Below are 17405 nucleotides of genomic sequence, written 5' to 3'. Positions count from 1 at the left end.
TTATCTTTCTGTGGAAGATCAATGTTGCGAGGCTGGAATGAAGAAAACTCTTGCTGTGGTCACCTTGGCGTTGCTGTTCTTCTAGTTGTTGTTGGGCTTCGTTCAGTTTCCTGGTTTCTTTTGATGCAATAATCGGTTTTGTGTCATTGGTTGTGAAATGTTGGGTTCTAGCGTGGATGTTTGGCCTTTGTTGGCCTCTTGGGATGTTGCAATTTCAATCTGGTACCTTTTAGTCCTTCGTGTTAGGCTGGAGTTGTGCTGAACTTCTTGTGAATTGTGGTGGTTTTCAGTAATGAAAATCGGAAGGGGCAAGCCCTTCTTTGATCAAAAAATATATTTAATTGTCCTTATATATTCATCAGTCTTGCTATAAGTCGCAGTAGATTCTATATAGGTCTGTCGGATCTTACATCAAGATCCATGCTTTCAGATTTTCTTTTTTCTCTCTTAAATCTCAGTCGAGTGAGACATAGACAAGCCATTAAACAGAGGCTCGGGCGCCATTAATGGAGACCTTGGGAGAGAGGTGGACGCCAGATGGAGGTCAAAGGGCTCTCCTCCCGATAAGCACGCGCAGGGGTCTGATCGCACGCCTCTCGTACTCAAATAGCTACCCTGCACGGCGCCTCCTAGCTAATAAAAAATGGGGACACGTGGCGGCACGTAAATGGTACTAGTAAGTAGAACGCCCACGGTTTCAATAATACTTGTGTTTCCGATTGTAACGTGACAGCACTTGTTCCAAAATGACTTTGTTGATTGTTAATGTGTGCGCCTTCGCAAATCGGACTGCAAATTTACCACAGCATGTTGGTGCCATGTCATGGCACCAAACCAAGTTTCATTATTTTCATGCATGTTTTGGATTTACAGGAATTAAAAAACTAAGTTTCTCAATGTTTCCAACCTAGCCACGACGCCCAGAATTTTTAATTTCATTCCCATTTGTTGCATGGAACCTAGAATTCACCCGAGGACACAAATGTGATTTTTCAACCAACTTTGGTGCACGGGAGCATGTGCTTGTAGTTCAAATTTGAATTATGCACATTAAATGACCAAAAACTCAATTAATGTGTAAATAAGGCCAAACGAAGCCGGAATAATTCCAAAATTTAACAGGGCACTCATGTAGTTCTATGTTGCCTTTGTAAATAAACTCAAGGGGGGCAATGTATATCGTTTCACACTCAAAGGTGGCACGTTCCCTCTCAGAACCACGGGCCTTCTTGAGAGAAGCTTCAGTTTGCAAGAAGCTTATACCAAAATCTGTTCCTATTCGGCCGTTTTTTTACCACAACATGGTAGTACCATGACATGACATCCATGCCAAGTTTCATTAACGTGTTTTGGATTTACAAGATTTTTAAAACCAAGTTTCTCAATGTTCTCGGCGGAGCCACGATGCCCAGATGTTTTAATTTTATTCTCATTTCTTGCATGGGACCTAGAAATTCACCCAAGGACACAAATGTGATTTCTCAACCAACTTTGGTGCACGAGAGCATGTGCTTGTAGTTCAAATTTGACTTATGCACATTAAATGACCAGAAACTCAATTAATGTATAAAAATGACAAACGAACCCAGAATAATTCCAAAATTTAACAGGGCACTAATGTAGTTCTATGTTGCCTTTGTTAAGAAACTCAAGGGGGGGGGCAGCGTATATCGTTTCACACTCAAAGGTGGCACGTTCCCTCTTAGAAACACGAGCTTCCAAATCGGCCCAATTTTTTCCACAACATGTTAGTGCCATGACATGACACCATGCCAAGTTTCATGATTTCTAGCCGAGTTTTGGATTCACATGAATTTAAAATCTAAGTTTCTCGATGTTCTCGGCAGAGTCCTGACGCCCAGATGTTTGAATTTCATTCTCATTTCTTCCATGGGACCTAAAAATTCAACCAAGGACACACATGTGACTTTTCAACCCACTTTGGTGCACCGGAGCATGTGCATGCAATTCATATTTAGATTATGCACATTAAAAGTCAAGAAACTCAATTAATGTATAAAAAGGCCAAATGAACCCGAAATAATTCCAAAATTTAACAAGGTACTCATATAATTCTATGTTGCCTTTGTAAATAAAATCAGGGGGGAGGCAGCGTATATCATTTCACACACAAAGGTGACACGTTCCCTCTCGGAACTACGAGGCTTGTTGAGAGAATCTCCGGTTTTGCAAGAGGCTTATACCAAAACTTGTCCCAATTCAGCCAAAAATTATACGTATGAAAACAAGGTTTAGATTATCCCGAACATCTCGCTACCTAGACCAATAATGTACTATGATTTGAATTCAACATAAAATGGATACAAATATTTGAATTGGAGAGCGTATGGTACATGTAGTTCATAGTGAAATATGATTACTTCTATATGCATGTCTTTTTGTTATCAAGATAATATTTAAATTATTGTATAACTTGACAACAATCATATTCAAATAAGGAAAATTGATTCAAATTTAGTCCATATGGTAGACAACAATATATATGTTCACATGGTGGAGTAAAATGTTCATCTATGATTGAAGATCAAAATGTACAACTACATCAATTATAAACCGCAAGGTCACCTAATGATATATTCGAATTCAACATAACGTGGATTCAAAAATTGAAATTCGAGATCATGGCATCTGTAATCATATAAAAAGGGGCATTAATCTTTCTTTGGTGAGAATTGATTTGTTTTTTGTTGTTGTTGAGGGCAATGTGAATCGATTTGGTACTGTGCAGGGTAATCTTGTTCTCCCGATTTTTTTACATTTTTCTTGTAGTTTTTTCAATGGCATCTATAACAACATAGTAAAAGGGGACATGACTCTCTTGTGTCTTGTATGAATTGTTTTTTTACACGTTAAGCTTGTTCTGCCGAACAAGGAATCCGCACCTTGTTATCCCGAAATTTTCAAGCTCGAGTATCTTTTGTCTCACCTGCTTTGAAACTCGTGCTTCTTCAACCCGCGCCACGCCTTGTTATCCCGAAATTGGGACGTGTGCGAGAACTCCCTCCTCATCCGAAATCGCTCCCGCAGCCCAGACATGCGAAATCCCCCTTCTACCCCTTAGCTGGAAATGAAGCTCCATGTCGCGATGTCAAAACCGGTGGGGGTACGCTGGTAACTGACCCTACATTTTGGATAAGCACGTCCCTAAGCTTGGCTCCCCCTTCCCCTTCGCCCCCCCATTCGTACACCGAGGCCGCCAAAACCCGCGAAACCAACACTCCTCTGTCGGCCTCTCAACCGCCGCCCAGCCGGAGACTCTTCCCCGACTACGTCGTCCACCGCAACAGCTCGCCGTCCCTCATCCACCGCACCAGATGAGGATCCGTTGTCGATTTCGTCGTCCCGCCGGATCAGCCACCCCGTCCTCCACCTCCAAGGAGCTGCCCCGACGTTTGCCTCGTCTATCACGCCACCTCAATCCCCACAGCGCCATCTTGACCTGCCCCACCGGAACCGCAACACCCTGACCAATTCCTCCGATGAAGCCGAGGCCAACTCGGCGCCACCAAGGAGGTTATGCACTCACCGCTGCATTTTATCTTTTATGCGATCTCACGGGGCTGCCGGTGCTCGATACCGAGCAGACATGGCATCTCCATCGACGACGCTGTCACCGGCCACATCATCAACGGAATCTCTCCCCCATGTCGTTGCTTCCTCGGCGGCGACTTCGACAACGGCACTAGCTGCAGCTGCTCCGGCTCTCGCTCGCACTCTGGCTCTGTTCTTGCTGTCGGTCGCGCTGCAGCACTGCTCCTGCTTTCTTTCGTGCTGCTGCTCTGCTCTTGCTCTCACTTGCACTACTGCTGCTGCTGCACGACCTCCGACAGCTACAGGAGTTGCTGCTTTAGCACTCGCTCGCGATGCTACTACACGACTTGCTCTCTGCTAGTGCATTCCTTGTTCGAGCGTTTGCTAATTTAAATCACTGCTTCTCTGCTACTAGTGCTCCAATGCCCTAAACATCTATTGCAATGCTCTGTTACTAGTTCAATTAGTTTCGACAGTAAAATTTAGTTTCGACTGTGAAGTTCATTTTCTTCAGTTAAGTTCAGAGTGAACAGTACTTACAACATCTGTCAGAGCGGCCGTTGCGCGGCTGATGCGTTTTACATCTAGCACTTTTTGGTGATGTATTTTACATCATCTATTGCAGATGATATTAGGATCCCACTTCAGATTAACGTTGTCTGTCTTGTCATGCTTCAGCCTCGTCGCCGTACACCTTAGCGGAGCTGCTCGAACGACGGAACCGTCCATCACAGCGGAGCAGTTCGCTCGGCACCGTTTCCAGAGGCCTCAGATCTTCTTCCCCGCCTCCGACAGTCACACCAGCATCATCACCATCCTCCACGTCCAACCCAATGATGCAGAGGTCCACAAGGCTATGCCAAAGAGGTTGTACACTCGTCGCATCACTTTGTTTCTCCATTCCTCTGTTCTTCCAATTCATGTGAGCCAAACACCCAGGTTGACTGGAATCCTATGTTTCCAAATGCTCTGTTTTGCACGTGCATTCCTATCTTATTCCTGTGTTTTTCCTATCCCTGCGTTTATAGAATCCTCCAATTCTAAGGAGCCCTTACAGATTTACTTCATTTTCAGATTGGCGTCAAAGAAAACTCTGTCTGTTATGTCCTGCTCCTGCCGTGCCGTCATCCACCCCACCTGAGGTGCACCATCGACAGAAGCGTTCACTGCAGCAGAGATCCCCCATGTAGACTTTCTTTCGCCGACTCAGATCATCTTCCCCGTTGCCGGCAGCCACGCCAACTGCATTACCATCATCGACTGAGCAGATGAACCTGAGGACTACATAGTTCCGGAAGATAGGTCGTAGTCTTTCGTGTTTGCTTACGTTATACATCGGTTATTATTACCTGCTACTTTATTGTTCAATCTTGAGTTTTGAATTGCCCATGGGTCTCATATCGAGCCAGTAACGAATAGTATTTGTCTACTATTTGGTTCATCTGGGGTATTCTATGTGGTTCATGTTGGGTGGGCAACAAACAATGGATGATCCATTGTCTATCTTTTTAAACTGAAGCTATAATCTACCTTCTATCATTAGTTTTGGATCCATACACTCGTTTGCTACCATCAGTCTTGATTTTTGCATGCATCCCTTAGGCCTTACAAAATCTAACTATTTTTTTATTATGCATGTCAGATATTGTACACAATCGTACTAAACATGTAGAGAAAAAGAGAAGAACGTTGCGTGCGAATATAATGTCATGCAGACGCCGCTCCATGGTGGGCGAAGTGCACCCCCTCTCCTGCATTTCCAGATTGTATTCCAGAGGAAGATAACTATTCAGATGGAGATTCAGAAGGAGCCGACCACGCCTGTTTACCACCTGAGGTGTTTGCTCTAACCTGGCATGCTGATGTTGGTCATATCATGCATATGGCGCCTTGCATTGCTTACATTATACATTTTATATGTCATCAGCTTAGTTTAGATTTGCTTTGTGTGAATGCCACCTGTTTGGTTTCTATATCATACTCCCACCATTCCTAAATATTTGTCTTTTTAGAGATTTCAACAAGTGACTACATACAGAACAAAATGAGTGAATCTACACTCTAAAATATGTCTATATACATCCGTATGTGGTAGTCCATTTGAAATCTCTAAAAAGACAAATATTTAGGAATGCATGGAGTATATGGAATTATGCAATGCCATCTTCTTTAGCCAGGCATCATATACGTGAATCATGCAATGCCATCCTGTTTAGCCAGTCATCGTATATGTGAATTGTATCATGCCATATTTTTTTCCATAATGTATTCCATTTGTCAACAATGTTTATACATTCATCTACTCTTCCTGTGCATCAGCCATTTGAGTTGGTCATGGGAAAATCTGGAGTAAAAACAAGGTCTTTTGAGCAGTCAGTGTTACCTGTCGATGCAGATTTCTTGGTGGTTACAGATAGCTCCTCAGAGGAGGATTCAGAGAGAGATGACCAGTCGTATCCCCCCCCCCCCCCGAGTTGCATGCTCTAACTTGGCTAGGTTATATTGCTCATATCATGCATATGGTGTCTTGCATTGCCATGCCATCTGCTTAGATTAGACATGCTTTGTGTGAATGCCTCCTGTTTGCTTTCTATATCAGATATGTGAATTATGCAATGCCATGTTTTTCAGCCAGTTATCATATATGTGAATTATGCACCGCCATGGAGCCAGGCATCATATATGTGAATTATCTCATGCCATCTTTTTTTTCATTACGTATTCCATTTGTCGACAATCTATGTATATTGAACTACTCTTCATGTGTATCAGCCATTTGAGCTGGTATGGAAAAATCTGGAGTGAAAACAAGGTCTTTAGAGCAGGCAATGGTACCTGTTGAAGCATATATCTCGATGGTTACAAGGAGCTCCTCAGAGGAGGATTCAGAGATAGATGACCAGTCCTATATCCCACCTGAGGTGTATGCTCTAAGTTGCAATGTTTATATTTCTCATATGATGCATATGGTGTCTTGCATTGCTTAGTTTAGACATCATATGCACAATATTGAATTATATCTGCTTAGTTTAGAGATCATACATGCGAGTGCCAGCTGCTTAGTATATGAATCAATTATGTCAATATATCATGCCATCCTGTATACTTAGACAACATGTATGTGAATTATTTCATCCCAACCTATTTTAGAAAGACATCATATAATTTTGTCATGTCATCCTGTTTAGGTACTCATCATATGTTGAATTATGCCATTATATCCTGTTAAGTTATCCATCATATATCTGAAACTGTGTCATGCTATCCTGTTTAGTTAGGCATCATATACGTTCAATTTCTTTTCTTGTTTATTAGCCATTTGAATTGGAGGGGGTGTTGGCAGTATCTAAGGGAGCAAAAACCCGTTCTTCACAAAAGATAGTGCTTCCCGTTGATGCAGATAGAACCATGGTTGTACTGGCCCACAAACTAGCCCCACCACACATAATTGAGATTCTTCCAGATTGCACACTTACACCGTTGGGCAGAGAACCAGCTACAACCCATCTAACCGCAACCCCAGCGGATAGTAACCCACTTATTATTGACAAAGCACCATGTCCACCACAGAGTACCCCCACACGAGCAGTTTGTAAAGCTACTGCAGTGCCCAAAGCACGAAGACCACCACAGCTAACCCAAACTCCACGTTTAAAGCAGAAGAGCAACTGTTCTCAGGTCAGATTCCGTAGCTATGGTCCATACTCCTTTGCTGTTGCATCACTGTATTTACTCATACCAACTACTTCCGAATTTGAAGGATCCAATTGGTGCAACAGGTATGTTTTAAACCTATTTCTTTAACTAGATTGTTGTTCTAACTTCTTGCTCCATGTTGATTTCAGTTTAAGTTGTATAAACAGTTATGTTCTCATGTGATGCACATTACAAGTGCTGCCAATGCTGTGTAGTTTCTCACACTTATATTCTGTCTATGCTGTTGTGTCTTAAAAATATATGAGTTGAACTGTGTCTCTATCTTGATTAGGGAACATAAACTAGAATGATATGGACAATACAGTGACCATAGTACATAGATATATGTTTGTTTCATGTTGTTATCCTGTCCACCTTACTACTGAACTGGTTTACCAAAATGAGTTTCGTATACTACAAGCTAAACCTGTGACATGTCTGCTTGTTTCTCTTGTAGTATGCAAACAGAATATTGGAGAAGAGCACCCCACTATGCAATGGTAGAGAAAGTAATGCATATAAGGTTCAAGATAGTGAGACAACCATGTTGGTCACCAAGAAAGGAGATAAAAACGATCTTGTAGACAGTGAGAAAACCCCACAGTCCTGCGTTGATGTAGTGTTCAAGTTACTGGCCAGTACCGCTGGCACAAGCTCTTCGAACTCACTGCCTGAATCACTTCGGCTTCTTCAATCTCAGCTACAAGCTCAAAGGCATTAGTCAGCTGTGCTGCGGCAAGAAGCCGAAGGACAGAGGAAGTCCCTGCAGAATTCAGATGCATACTTTCTTGTGCAACAGCAAGCGCTGGAGGATTTAAGCGCCAAACAAGAGAAAGTTAATAAGCTTGCTAAGCATCTTGCCAGCATTATGGGTACCCAGGATATTGTTTCTTGAACTCTTCTGAAGTGGTTTCAGTTCTGGACTTGTTTTGCTGCGGCGTTTATATGCTGCTTTGTTCCCTATATTTGCACTGGTGGCGAACTTTGATGCCCAGTGGATGTAATATGTGTAATAGCCGTGATAGCCTAGCATAAGTTGCTTGCTTATTTATTTCCTTGTTGTCTTGTTTATTTGTTTGCTTGTAGTCAGTGCAGTTCTTTTTCCGCGGTTTGCTAGTGGCTGCAATAACCTATTTTTTTAAACTAGGCCACACTAACCATGGGCTAATATTTACTGTAGTGACATTGGGCCTCCTACGGGCCATAGAAATAGTGGGCCTTCTACGGGCCGTAGAAACAGTACGCCTTCTACGGACTGTAGAAACAATGGGCCTTCTATGGGCCGTAGAAACAATGGGCCTTCTACAGGTCGTATCATCAATGGGCCTTATACGGGCCGTATGATCGATTGGCCAAACATGGGCTAATAACAGGACGCATTATGGCCGTAAATGGGCTAGAGTTGGAATCGTCTGTTCATGGGCCGACCATAACGGGTCGTATTTTGATGACGCTATGAAAATGGCCCAACGTATTAACGGACCACAAACGGGACGACTGTAACCACGGGCTGAATTTGGCCCACAAGCAGAAAATGATAGTAACAGGCCGTAAGTAAACCAATGCTGGAAATGAGCCCAAGAATAAATGGGCTCTGAGAATGCCGAAAGATAACATGGGTTGGAAACGACCCAACTGAATAACAGCCAATTAATGGGTATAAAGTGATACACTGTTCATTACGGGCCAGTTTCACCATGGGCCGTTAGTGGGTGTAAAGTGATACACTGTTCATTGTGGGCCAGTTTCACCATGGGCCGTTAATAGGCCAAGAGTTACATAGGGCCTCATATGGGCCGAAAGACGTCATGGGCCATACATGGGCCAGAAGTGAAAATGGGCTGGAATCATATTGAATGGCCCAGATGACGCTACTGGGCCTAATTCGGATAGGGCGTAACGGGCCTTGGGTTAGCGGGCTGTAAATGGGCTATATGCGAACAGGCCGTTAACAGGCTTTCCATGGGCCGGCCCACCACCTTTTGACCAAGTCAAATGGGCCGGCCTTTTCACAGGAATGGGCCTCTATTGGGTCATGCCATATGTCGACGTATCATAGGCGCCTTCTGTCCAATGAGTGGATGACATCTGTCCCAACGATGAGCCGACATGTGTTTCCTCCAGCCAATGATGATTTTACATGTGGAAATTCCCCATTGGTCGGGGCTGTTAACGGGTTATCGGATCCAAAACCCGACTCGATAGCTTAACGACGTTCCGTTATGGTGGATGCCATGTGTCGGTCACCCTTGATGAAAGAACTTCTTTGACGCGCGATTTATCGCCATGGAAGTGGACACTTCCATGATGATAATTTTGGTAATGTCATGGAACATTTCTATGACAGCACATGTATGACTATCTTGATTCTGTCATAAAATCGTCATGGATGTACATGCATGACAAAAACACGACCTACTGTGACAAACACGTATCATTACGGAAGTGTATTTTTTTTTGTAGTGCATGTCTGGAGAAGTTGTATATAAAGGTGATAATTTCATGCCCATTGGAAGCCCGCATATAGGGTACTAGAATTAACTGTTCAGCTGTTGCTCTTTCGACACTCTTTTTTCAGACCTTAACTATTTTCAATCTTCATGTCTACTTAGGCAACATGACGGGGTAAGAAAGTTATAACCAATTGGTGGATTCATAAGCATCGGGATTTTCTCACTTCTCATGAGATTCGGTTGAAGACAATAACGCTAGAACGATATGTAGCCAACCGTGCAAACACTAGATTTGTCACATACTTCCTGCTGAATGTGAGGTTACTATTGTCCATCAGGCTTAAGTTTATCAGCAACATGGTTTTGACGGATGGGTATGTCGAAGAGCAAAAAAAGGAGTTTCAGGTGGGCAAAAGAGCTTCTAAACATGTCGGGCTTCTATTTACAACACATTGTGGTCATAATCCAGTAAATTTTACAACCCAGGATGTTCATTCTATGGACCTGACCGATCCATTTGACTGTGACTGCCAAAAATAGTGTTGGACTTAGATGTTGTTGCCCTTTTCAACCTGTGTTTTTTTGTAAACCTAATGAACAATTAACCCTCGTGCTTTTGTACAGTTTGTAAGCTGGAGTTAGATGTTCTTGCCCTTTTCAACTCGGCTGTGACTGTCATATTTTCTTTGAAACAAGGCAAATGGCTTGCCATTCGTTTAATTTAGAGTGAAATATTGTACCAAATCCCAACCAAGGGAAATAACATCACTCTCGCCGGCTGCTTGAGCTCACTGTGCATTACAGAAGCCAAGTGATTATCCCCCACCACCACCCACGAACTTATTTCGAACTAGCACATCAAATGGGCTGTAAATTTTCATAGGAAAGGCTGCATGACCGTGACAGATTTTGATTCTGACATTTGGGACCCGCGACTAAATAGCATATTCAAGGTGGTGTCGACTTACCAGCCAGTCAACAAACGATTCTGCCTACCAGCCGTTGGATTGACATCCAACATCCAAGGTACCTCTGTTCGGCCCCCGGATGCCGATGACCTTAGTCACATAATCTAGCAACCCGGCGAATCAACCCAGAAGCTCTGGACCAGGTTCTTAATTAAAAAGAACCAGATTGTGGATTGTCCGGACGCCGAAGCCCTCGCGGCCTTCAAACACAGTGTCCGAGATGAGTGGCTCGCCCGACATCTTGGCCAAGAGAAACCGAAGACCATGGCATTCCTCACCGCACTTATGACCCGCTTTTAGGCGGGAGAAGATAGCTGGCTCGCTCATAGAAGCAATAGCACCAGCGACCAAGGCACCACTAAAGCCAGGGACCGCAATGGCAAGCCACGACGTGACAAGCACAAGCGTCGAAACAATACCGAAGGCACAGCGGTTAACACCGGATTCACTGGCTCAAAATCTAGTCAGCGGAAGAAGCCATTCAAAGGAAACAAAGATGGTCCATCTAGTCTGGACAAAATACTTGATCGGCCTTGCTAGATTCATGGCACCCCCGATAAACCTGCCAATCACACTAACAGAAACTGTTGGGTCTTTAAACAGGCTGGCAAGCTCAACGCCGAACATAGGGGAAAATGCCACCCAACGAGGACGACGACGAAGAGCCTCGCCCACCGAACACAGGGGGCAGAAGCAATTTCCCCCCAAGGTCAAAACAATGAATATGATCTATGTCACCCACAACCCCAAACGGGAGCGCAAGCACGCATTAAGGGACGTCTACGCCGTAGAGCCGGTCGCCCCAAGATTCAACCCATGGTCGGCTTGTACGATCACCTTCGATCAAAAGGACCACCCAACCAGTATCCGTCATGGAGGATTCGCAGCTTTGGTCCTCGACCCAATAATTGATGGATTCCATCTCACGCAGGTCCTCATGGACGGTGCCAGCAACCTTAACTTGCTCTATCCAACATCTTCCGCAAAATGGGTATTGATCCATCAAGGATCAAGCCCGCTAAAACTACATTTAAAGGAGTAATACCTGGCGTAGAGGCCCACTGCTCGGGCTCAATAATGTTGGAAGTTGTCTTCGGCTCACCCAACATCTTCCGCAGTGAAGACTTGATCTTTGATATCGTACCCTTCCGAAGTGGCTATCACGCACTGCTCGGACGGACCGCTTTTGCTCGATTCAACGCGGTGCCGCACTATGCTTATTTAAAGCTCAAGATGCCCGGTCCACGCGGTGTTATAAAAATCAATGGAAACACGGAACGCTCCCTCCATACAGGAGCATACCGCAGCTCTCGCAGCCGAGGTACAGAGCGGCCCAGTCAAGCCGCACACCTCATCAGCCATCGAGCCACCAGACTTGGTTAAAAGAGTCCTGTCAGTCCCGCAAGATAGAGTCTCGGTACATCCAGAGCTAGACTAGCAGTTTCACATCCGACGATCGCCACATACTCCCACGGAATTTGTACCGCGCATGCATCATTATGCACTCAAAATAGCTTGGGCATCGGCGGAGGCACAATACGGGAAGGTCTATAGTACGGCTCGACCCTATATGATCTTCCACTCTTCTTCGCTTACTTTTTACCACAGGTGCATTCAAGCACATGTATCCTACGGACTTACAAGGACTCACTCGAGCCCGGTTTTGTACAGCAAACAGAAGACCGTTCCCTTCAAGGAACCCCTCTCTACAGGACGAAAGCGGCGCAGACGTGCGGCAGGACATCCAAAGGACTCTTCAAACCAAACCTTATTTAAAGTGACCTATACCAATATTTTCTCCTTATTATTAGACCCCCAACATGTAAAATGATTTTGGTGCTTATGGTACCCTCTGTAAGATCACGTCTTGACGTATCAATTAGATTCTAGTAGTGACAATTTTTTCGGTATCAATTTTATTCATAAAACTGTAGTCCGTCTCTCCAGTTGTCACACATACCTCAACACCCATTGCCAGGGGATCTATATGGCCACTTATGAGCCGTTAAACGAAAGCCCGAACAGCCTTGTAGCACACTTCGGCGTCCCGAGCTTGGCATTATATGCATCGGGTCCGATCATGTCTTTGGTCAATAGTTGGGTTGCCCGGCTCCTGTGTGTGCTACCTTACGTTCCGTTTGTTCGGCTAGGGTAGTAAAGGGAGAACTACTGCGATTGTGTTTCTTGTTCATCCGGTCAAGCACCTCAGTAGAGAAAGCCGAAAACAGACTGTCATGATGCGGCGAGAGCTGGTCAGTCGTTCGGTGACTTACTAAATCTTTAACGATTTTTCTGTTTTAAACGAAGGACTGTTTTTCCAGTCATATATGTAACGCATCCGCATTTGGATAGTCACATACATACCAGGGGCTATTTTATAGCCCCGTCGTCAAACTCCTATGGCTAAGTGAGAGCGGTAAAGCAATATAGTCCGATTGCCTGGTTCGACGCACTGACACCTTCCTCATGGACCAAGACGCTGGGTCAAGAGTGTTCATGTGCCATTTCGAACACCCCCGTAGCATCTACGTGGGGGTCGGGGCCGACGACTGGAAAACTCCCAGGCATACAAAAAACGGCCGCACAGGAGGAAAGCAACTTCAGATAATGGTGCAAATATATTACAAAGCCTTAATATCTATAATACACATGATCGCGTCGTTCGAATATATTCATTCGAATATGATGTCGTTTGAGCATTGAACCTCTATCAAACGAGCACCCTCTAGGACGTCGTTTAAATAATGCTCCGGCGTGCGGTGGTCCTTGCTTTCGGGAGGACCCTACACTGCGACAAGGACGGCTTTCATCTTGGCCCAGTGCACCTTAACACGGGCGAAGGCCCTCTGTGCACCTTCTATGCACACCGACCGTTTGATGGCATCAATTCGAGGACGACATCGATAAGTCGCCGCACTGTGCCAAAATAACTGCTCGGAATGGGTTCAGTAGGCCACAGCTGGAGTATCACCTCCTTCATGGCCGCTCCAAACATCTTGTGTAACTCGGCCCATTGCACCATTTGGTCGTTCAGCAGCGTTGAACGCTCCTGGGTCGCACATTGTGACCAGAACAACTTCTCCATCGCATGCCCCTCTTGGGCCCGATCAAATTGCGCTGCGTCAGTGGTGCTCTTCGGTAGATCCGCAAAGGAGTCTGGATAACTCCATAGTCAATTAAATAAGGAATACCTCTGATTGCCAAACTTAGACTGTAAAAGAAAGGGCTTACCAGCCACTATCTGTCCTGCCTGTCGGAGATCCTCGTGAGCCACGTGGGATTTGGACCTCACCTCTTGGGCGTCCTGAAGGGCCTTGGCGAGTTCGGCCGCCTTCTCTTTATTCCCCTCTGATAACCCACAAGTATAGGGGATCGCAACAGCTTTCGAGGGTAGAGTATTCAACCCAAATTTATTGATTCGACACAAGGGGAGCCAAAGAATATTCTTGAGTATTAGCAGTTGACTTGTCAATTCAACCACACCCGGATAACTTAGTATCTGCAGCAAAGTGTTTAGTAGCAAAAGTGGTATGATAATAATAATAGCGGTAGCAAAAGAACAGATAAATATTTTTGGAGTTTTATAGTAGTTGTAACAGTAGCAACGGAAAAGTAAATAAGAGAGGAACAATATGTGAAAAGCTTGTAGGCAATGTATCAGTGATGGATACTTATGCCGGATGCAATTCCTCATGCAGTAGTTATAACATAGGGTGATATAGAACTAGCTCCAATTCATCAACGTAATGTAGGCATGTATTCCGTAAATAGTCATACATGCTTATGGAAAAGAACTAGCCTGACATCTTTTGTCCTACCCTTCCGTGTTCAGTGGGGTCCTTACGGAAACTAAGGGATATTAAGGCCTCCTTTTAATAGAGAACCGGAACAAAGCATTAACACATAGTGAATACACGAACTCCTCAAACTACGGTCATCATCGAGATGTATCCCGATTATTCTCACTTCGGGGTTGTCGGATCATAACACATAATAGGTGACTATAGACTTGCAAGATAGGATCAAGAACACACGTATATTCATGAAAACATAATAGGTTCAGATCTGAAATCATGGCACTCAGGCCCTAGTGACAAGCATTAAGCATAGCAAAGTCATATCAACATCAATCTCAGAACATAGTGGATACTAGGGATCAAACCCTAACAAAACTAACTTGATTACATGGTAAATGTCATCCAACCCATCACCGTCCAGCAAGCCTATGATGGAATTACTCACGCACGGCGGTGAGCATCATGAAATTAGTGATGGAGGATGGTTGATGATGACGACAGCGACGAATCCCCCTCTCCGGAGCCCCGAACGGACTCCAGATCAGCCCTCCCGAGAGAGATTAGGGCTTGGCGGCGGCTCTGTGTCGTGAAACACGATGGAACTTTCTCCTTGATTTTTTTTTCCGTGAGACGGTATATATGGAGTTGGAGTTGAGGTCGGAGGAGGTCCAGGGGGCCCACGAGATAGGAGGGCGCGCCCTAGGGGGGGGGCGCCCCCCTGTCTCGTGGACACCTCGTGGGCCCCCTGGCCTTGATTCTTTAGCCAAAAATTCTTATTAATTCTGAAAAGTGCCTCCGTGGATTTCCAGGACATTCCGAGAACTTTTCTTTTCCACACATAAAACAACATCATGGCAGTTCTGCTGAAAACAGCGTCAGTCCGGGTTAGTTTCATTCAAATCATGCAAGTAAGAGTCCAAAACAAGGGCAAAAGTGTTTGGAAAAGTAGATACGTTGGAGACGTATCAACTTCCCCAAGCTTAAACCTTTGCTTGTCCTCAAGCAATTCAGTTGATAAACTAAAAGTGATAAAGAAAAACTTTTACGAACTCTGTTGCTCTTGTTGTTGTAAACATGAAAAGCCAGCATTCAAGTTTCATCAAATATTATGAACTAACCATACTCACAATAACACATAGGTCTCACAATTACTCATATCAATAACATAATCAGCTAGCGAGCCATAATAATAGAACTCGGATGACAACACTTTCTCAAAATAATCATAACATGATATAACAAAATGGTATCTCGCTAGCCCTTTATGAGACCGCAAAACATAAATGCAGAGCGCCTTTAAAGATCAAGGACTGACTAAACATTGTAATTCATGGTAAAAGAGATCCAGTCAAGTCATACCCAATATAAACCAATAATAATGAATGCAAATGACAGTGTGCTCTCCAGCGGGTGCTTTTAATAAGAAGGATGATGACTCAACATAAAAGTAAATAGATAGGACCTTCGCAGAGGGAAGCAGGTATTTGTAGAGGTGCTAGAGCTTGATTTTAAAATAGAAATTGAATAACATTTTCAGCGGCATACTTTTGCTGTCAACGCAACAACGATGAGATGGCTGCATCTTCCATACTACATGCATTATAGGCAGTTCCCAAACAGAATGGTAAAGGTTTATACTCCCCCAACCACCAACAAGCATCAATCCATGGCTTGCTCGAAACAACGAGTGCCTCCAACATACAACAGCTCTTGGGGAGTTTTGTTTAATTATTTTGATTTGCTTTGATCTTTTTGGATCATGGGACTGGGCATCCCGGTTACCGGCCCTTTCTCGTGAACGAGGAGCGGAGTCCACTCCTCGTGAGAATAACCCACCTAGCATGGAAGATATAGGCAGCCCTAGTTGTAACATGAGCTGCTCGAGCATACAAAACATAATTTCATTTGAAGGTTTGGAGTTTGGCACGTACAAATTTACTTGGAACGACAGGTAAATACCGCATATACTCATATGGAACAACTTTGGGGTTTAAGGAGTTTGGATGCACAAGCAGTATTCCCGCTTAGTACAGGTGAAGGCTAGCAAAAGACTATGAAGCGACCAACTGAGAGAGCGACAACAGTCGTAAACATGCATTAAAATTAATTTACACCGAGTACAAGCATGAGTAGGATATAATCTACCATGAACATAAATATCATGAAGGCTATGTTGATTTGATTCAACTACATGCGTGAACATGTGCCAAGTCGAGTCACTTAATACATTCAAAGGAGGATACCATCTCATCATACCACATCATAATCATTCTAATAGCATGTTGGCATGCAAGGTAAACCATTATAACTCATAGCTAATCAAGCATGGCACAAGTAACTATAATCTCTAAATGTCATTGCAAATATGTTTACTTCATAATAGCTGACTTAGGAATGATGAATCATCATATTTATAAAAACAGGAGAGGTCGAGTTCATACCAGCTTTTCTCATCCCAATAAGTCCATCATATATCGTCATTATTGCCTTTCACTTGCACGACCGAACGATGTGTATAATAATAAGAGTGTACGTGCATTGGACTAAGCTGGAATCTGCAAGCATTCAACTGAAGAGAGAAGACAAAGTAATATGGGCTCTAAGTTAAATAAACAATCATGCATATAAGAGCCACTGAGCATTTTCAATATGGTCTTCTCGACCCCCAAAAGAAAGAAAATAAAATAAAACTATTTACACGGGAAAGCTCCCAACAAGTAAAAGAAGAACGAGAAATCTTTTTGGGCTTTCATTTTAATTTCTACTACAAGCAAGGAAATTAAACTAACTATTTTTTTGGTTTTTCTTAAGGTTTATCAAACATACAAGAAGAAAACTAGAAAAAGAAATTTAAACTAACATGGATAATACAATGAAAGAGTATGAGCACCGACGACTAGTGTGTGAATATGAATGTAAAGTCGGTGAGAAATACGTAC

The sequence above is a fragment of the Triticum aestivum genome, chromosome 2B (assembly GCF_018294505.1).
Source record: "Triticum aestivum cultivar Chinese Spring chromosome 2B, IWGSC CS RefSeq v2.1, whole genome shotgun sequence".
In the NCBI taxonomy this organism is placed as follows: Eukaryota; Viridiplantae; Streptophyta; class Magnoliopsida; order Poales; family Poaceae; genus Triticum; species Triticum aestivum.
The sequence above is the reverse complement of the archived record's forward strand: the minus strand, read 5'-3'. Positions refer to the sequence as shown.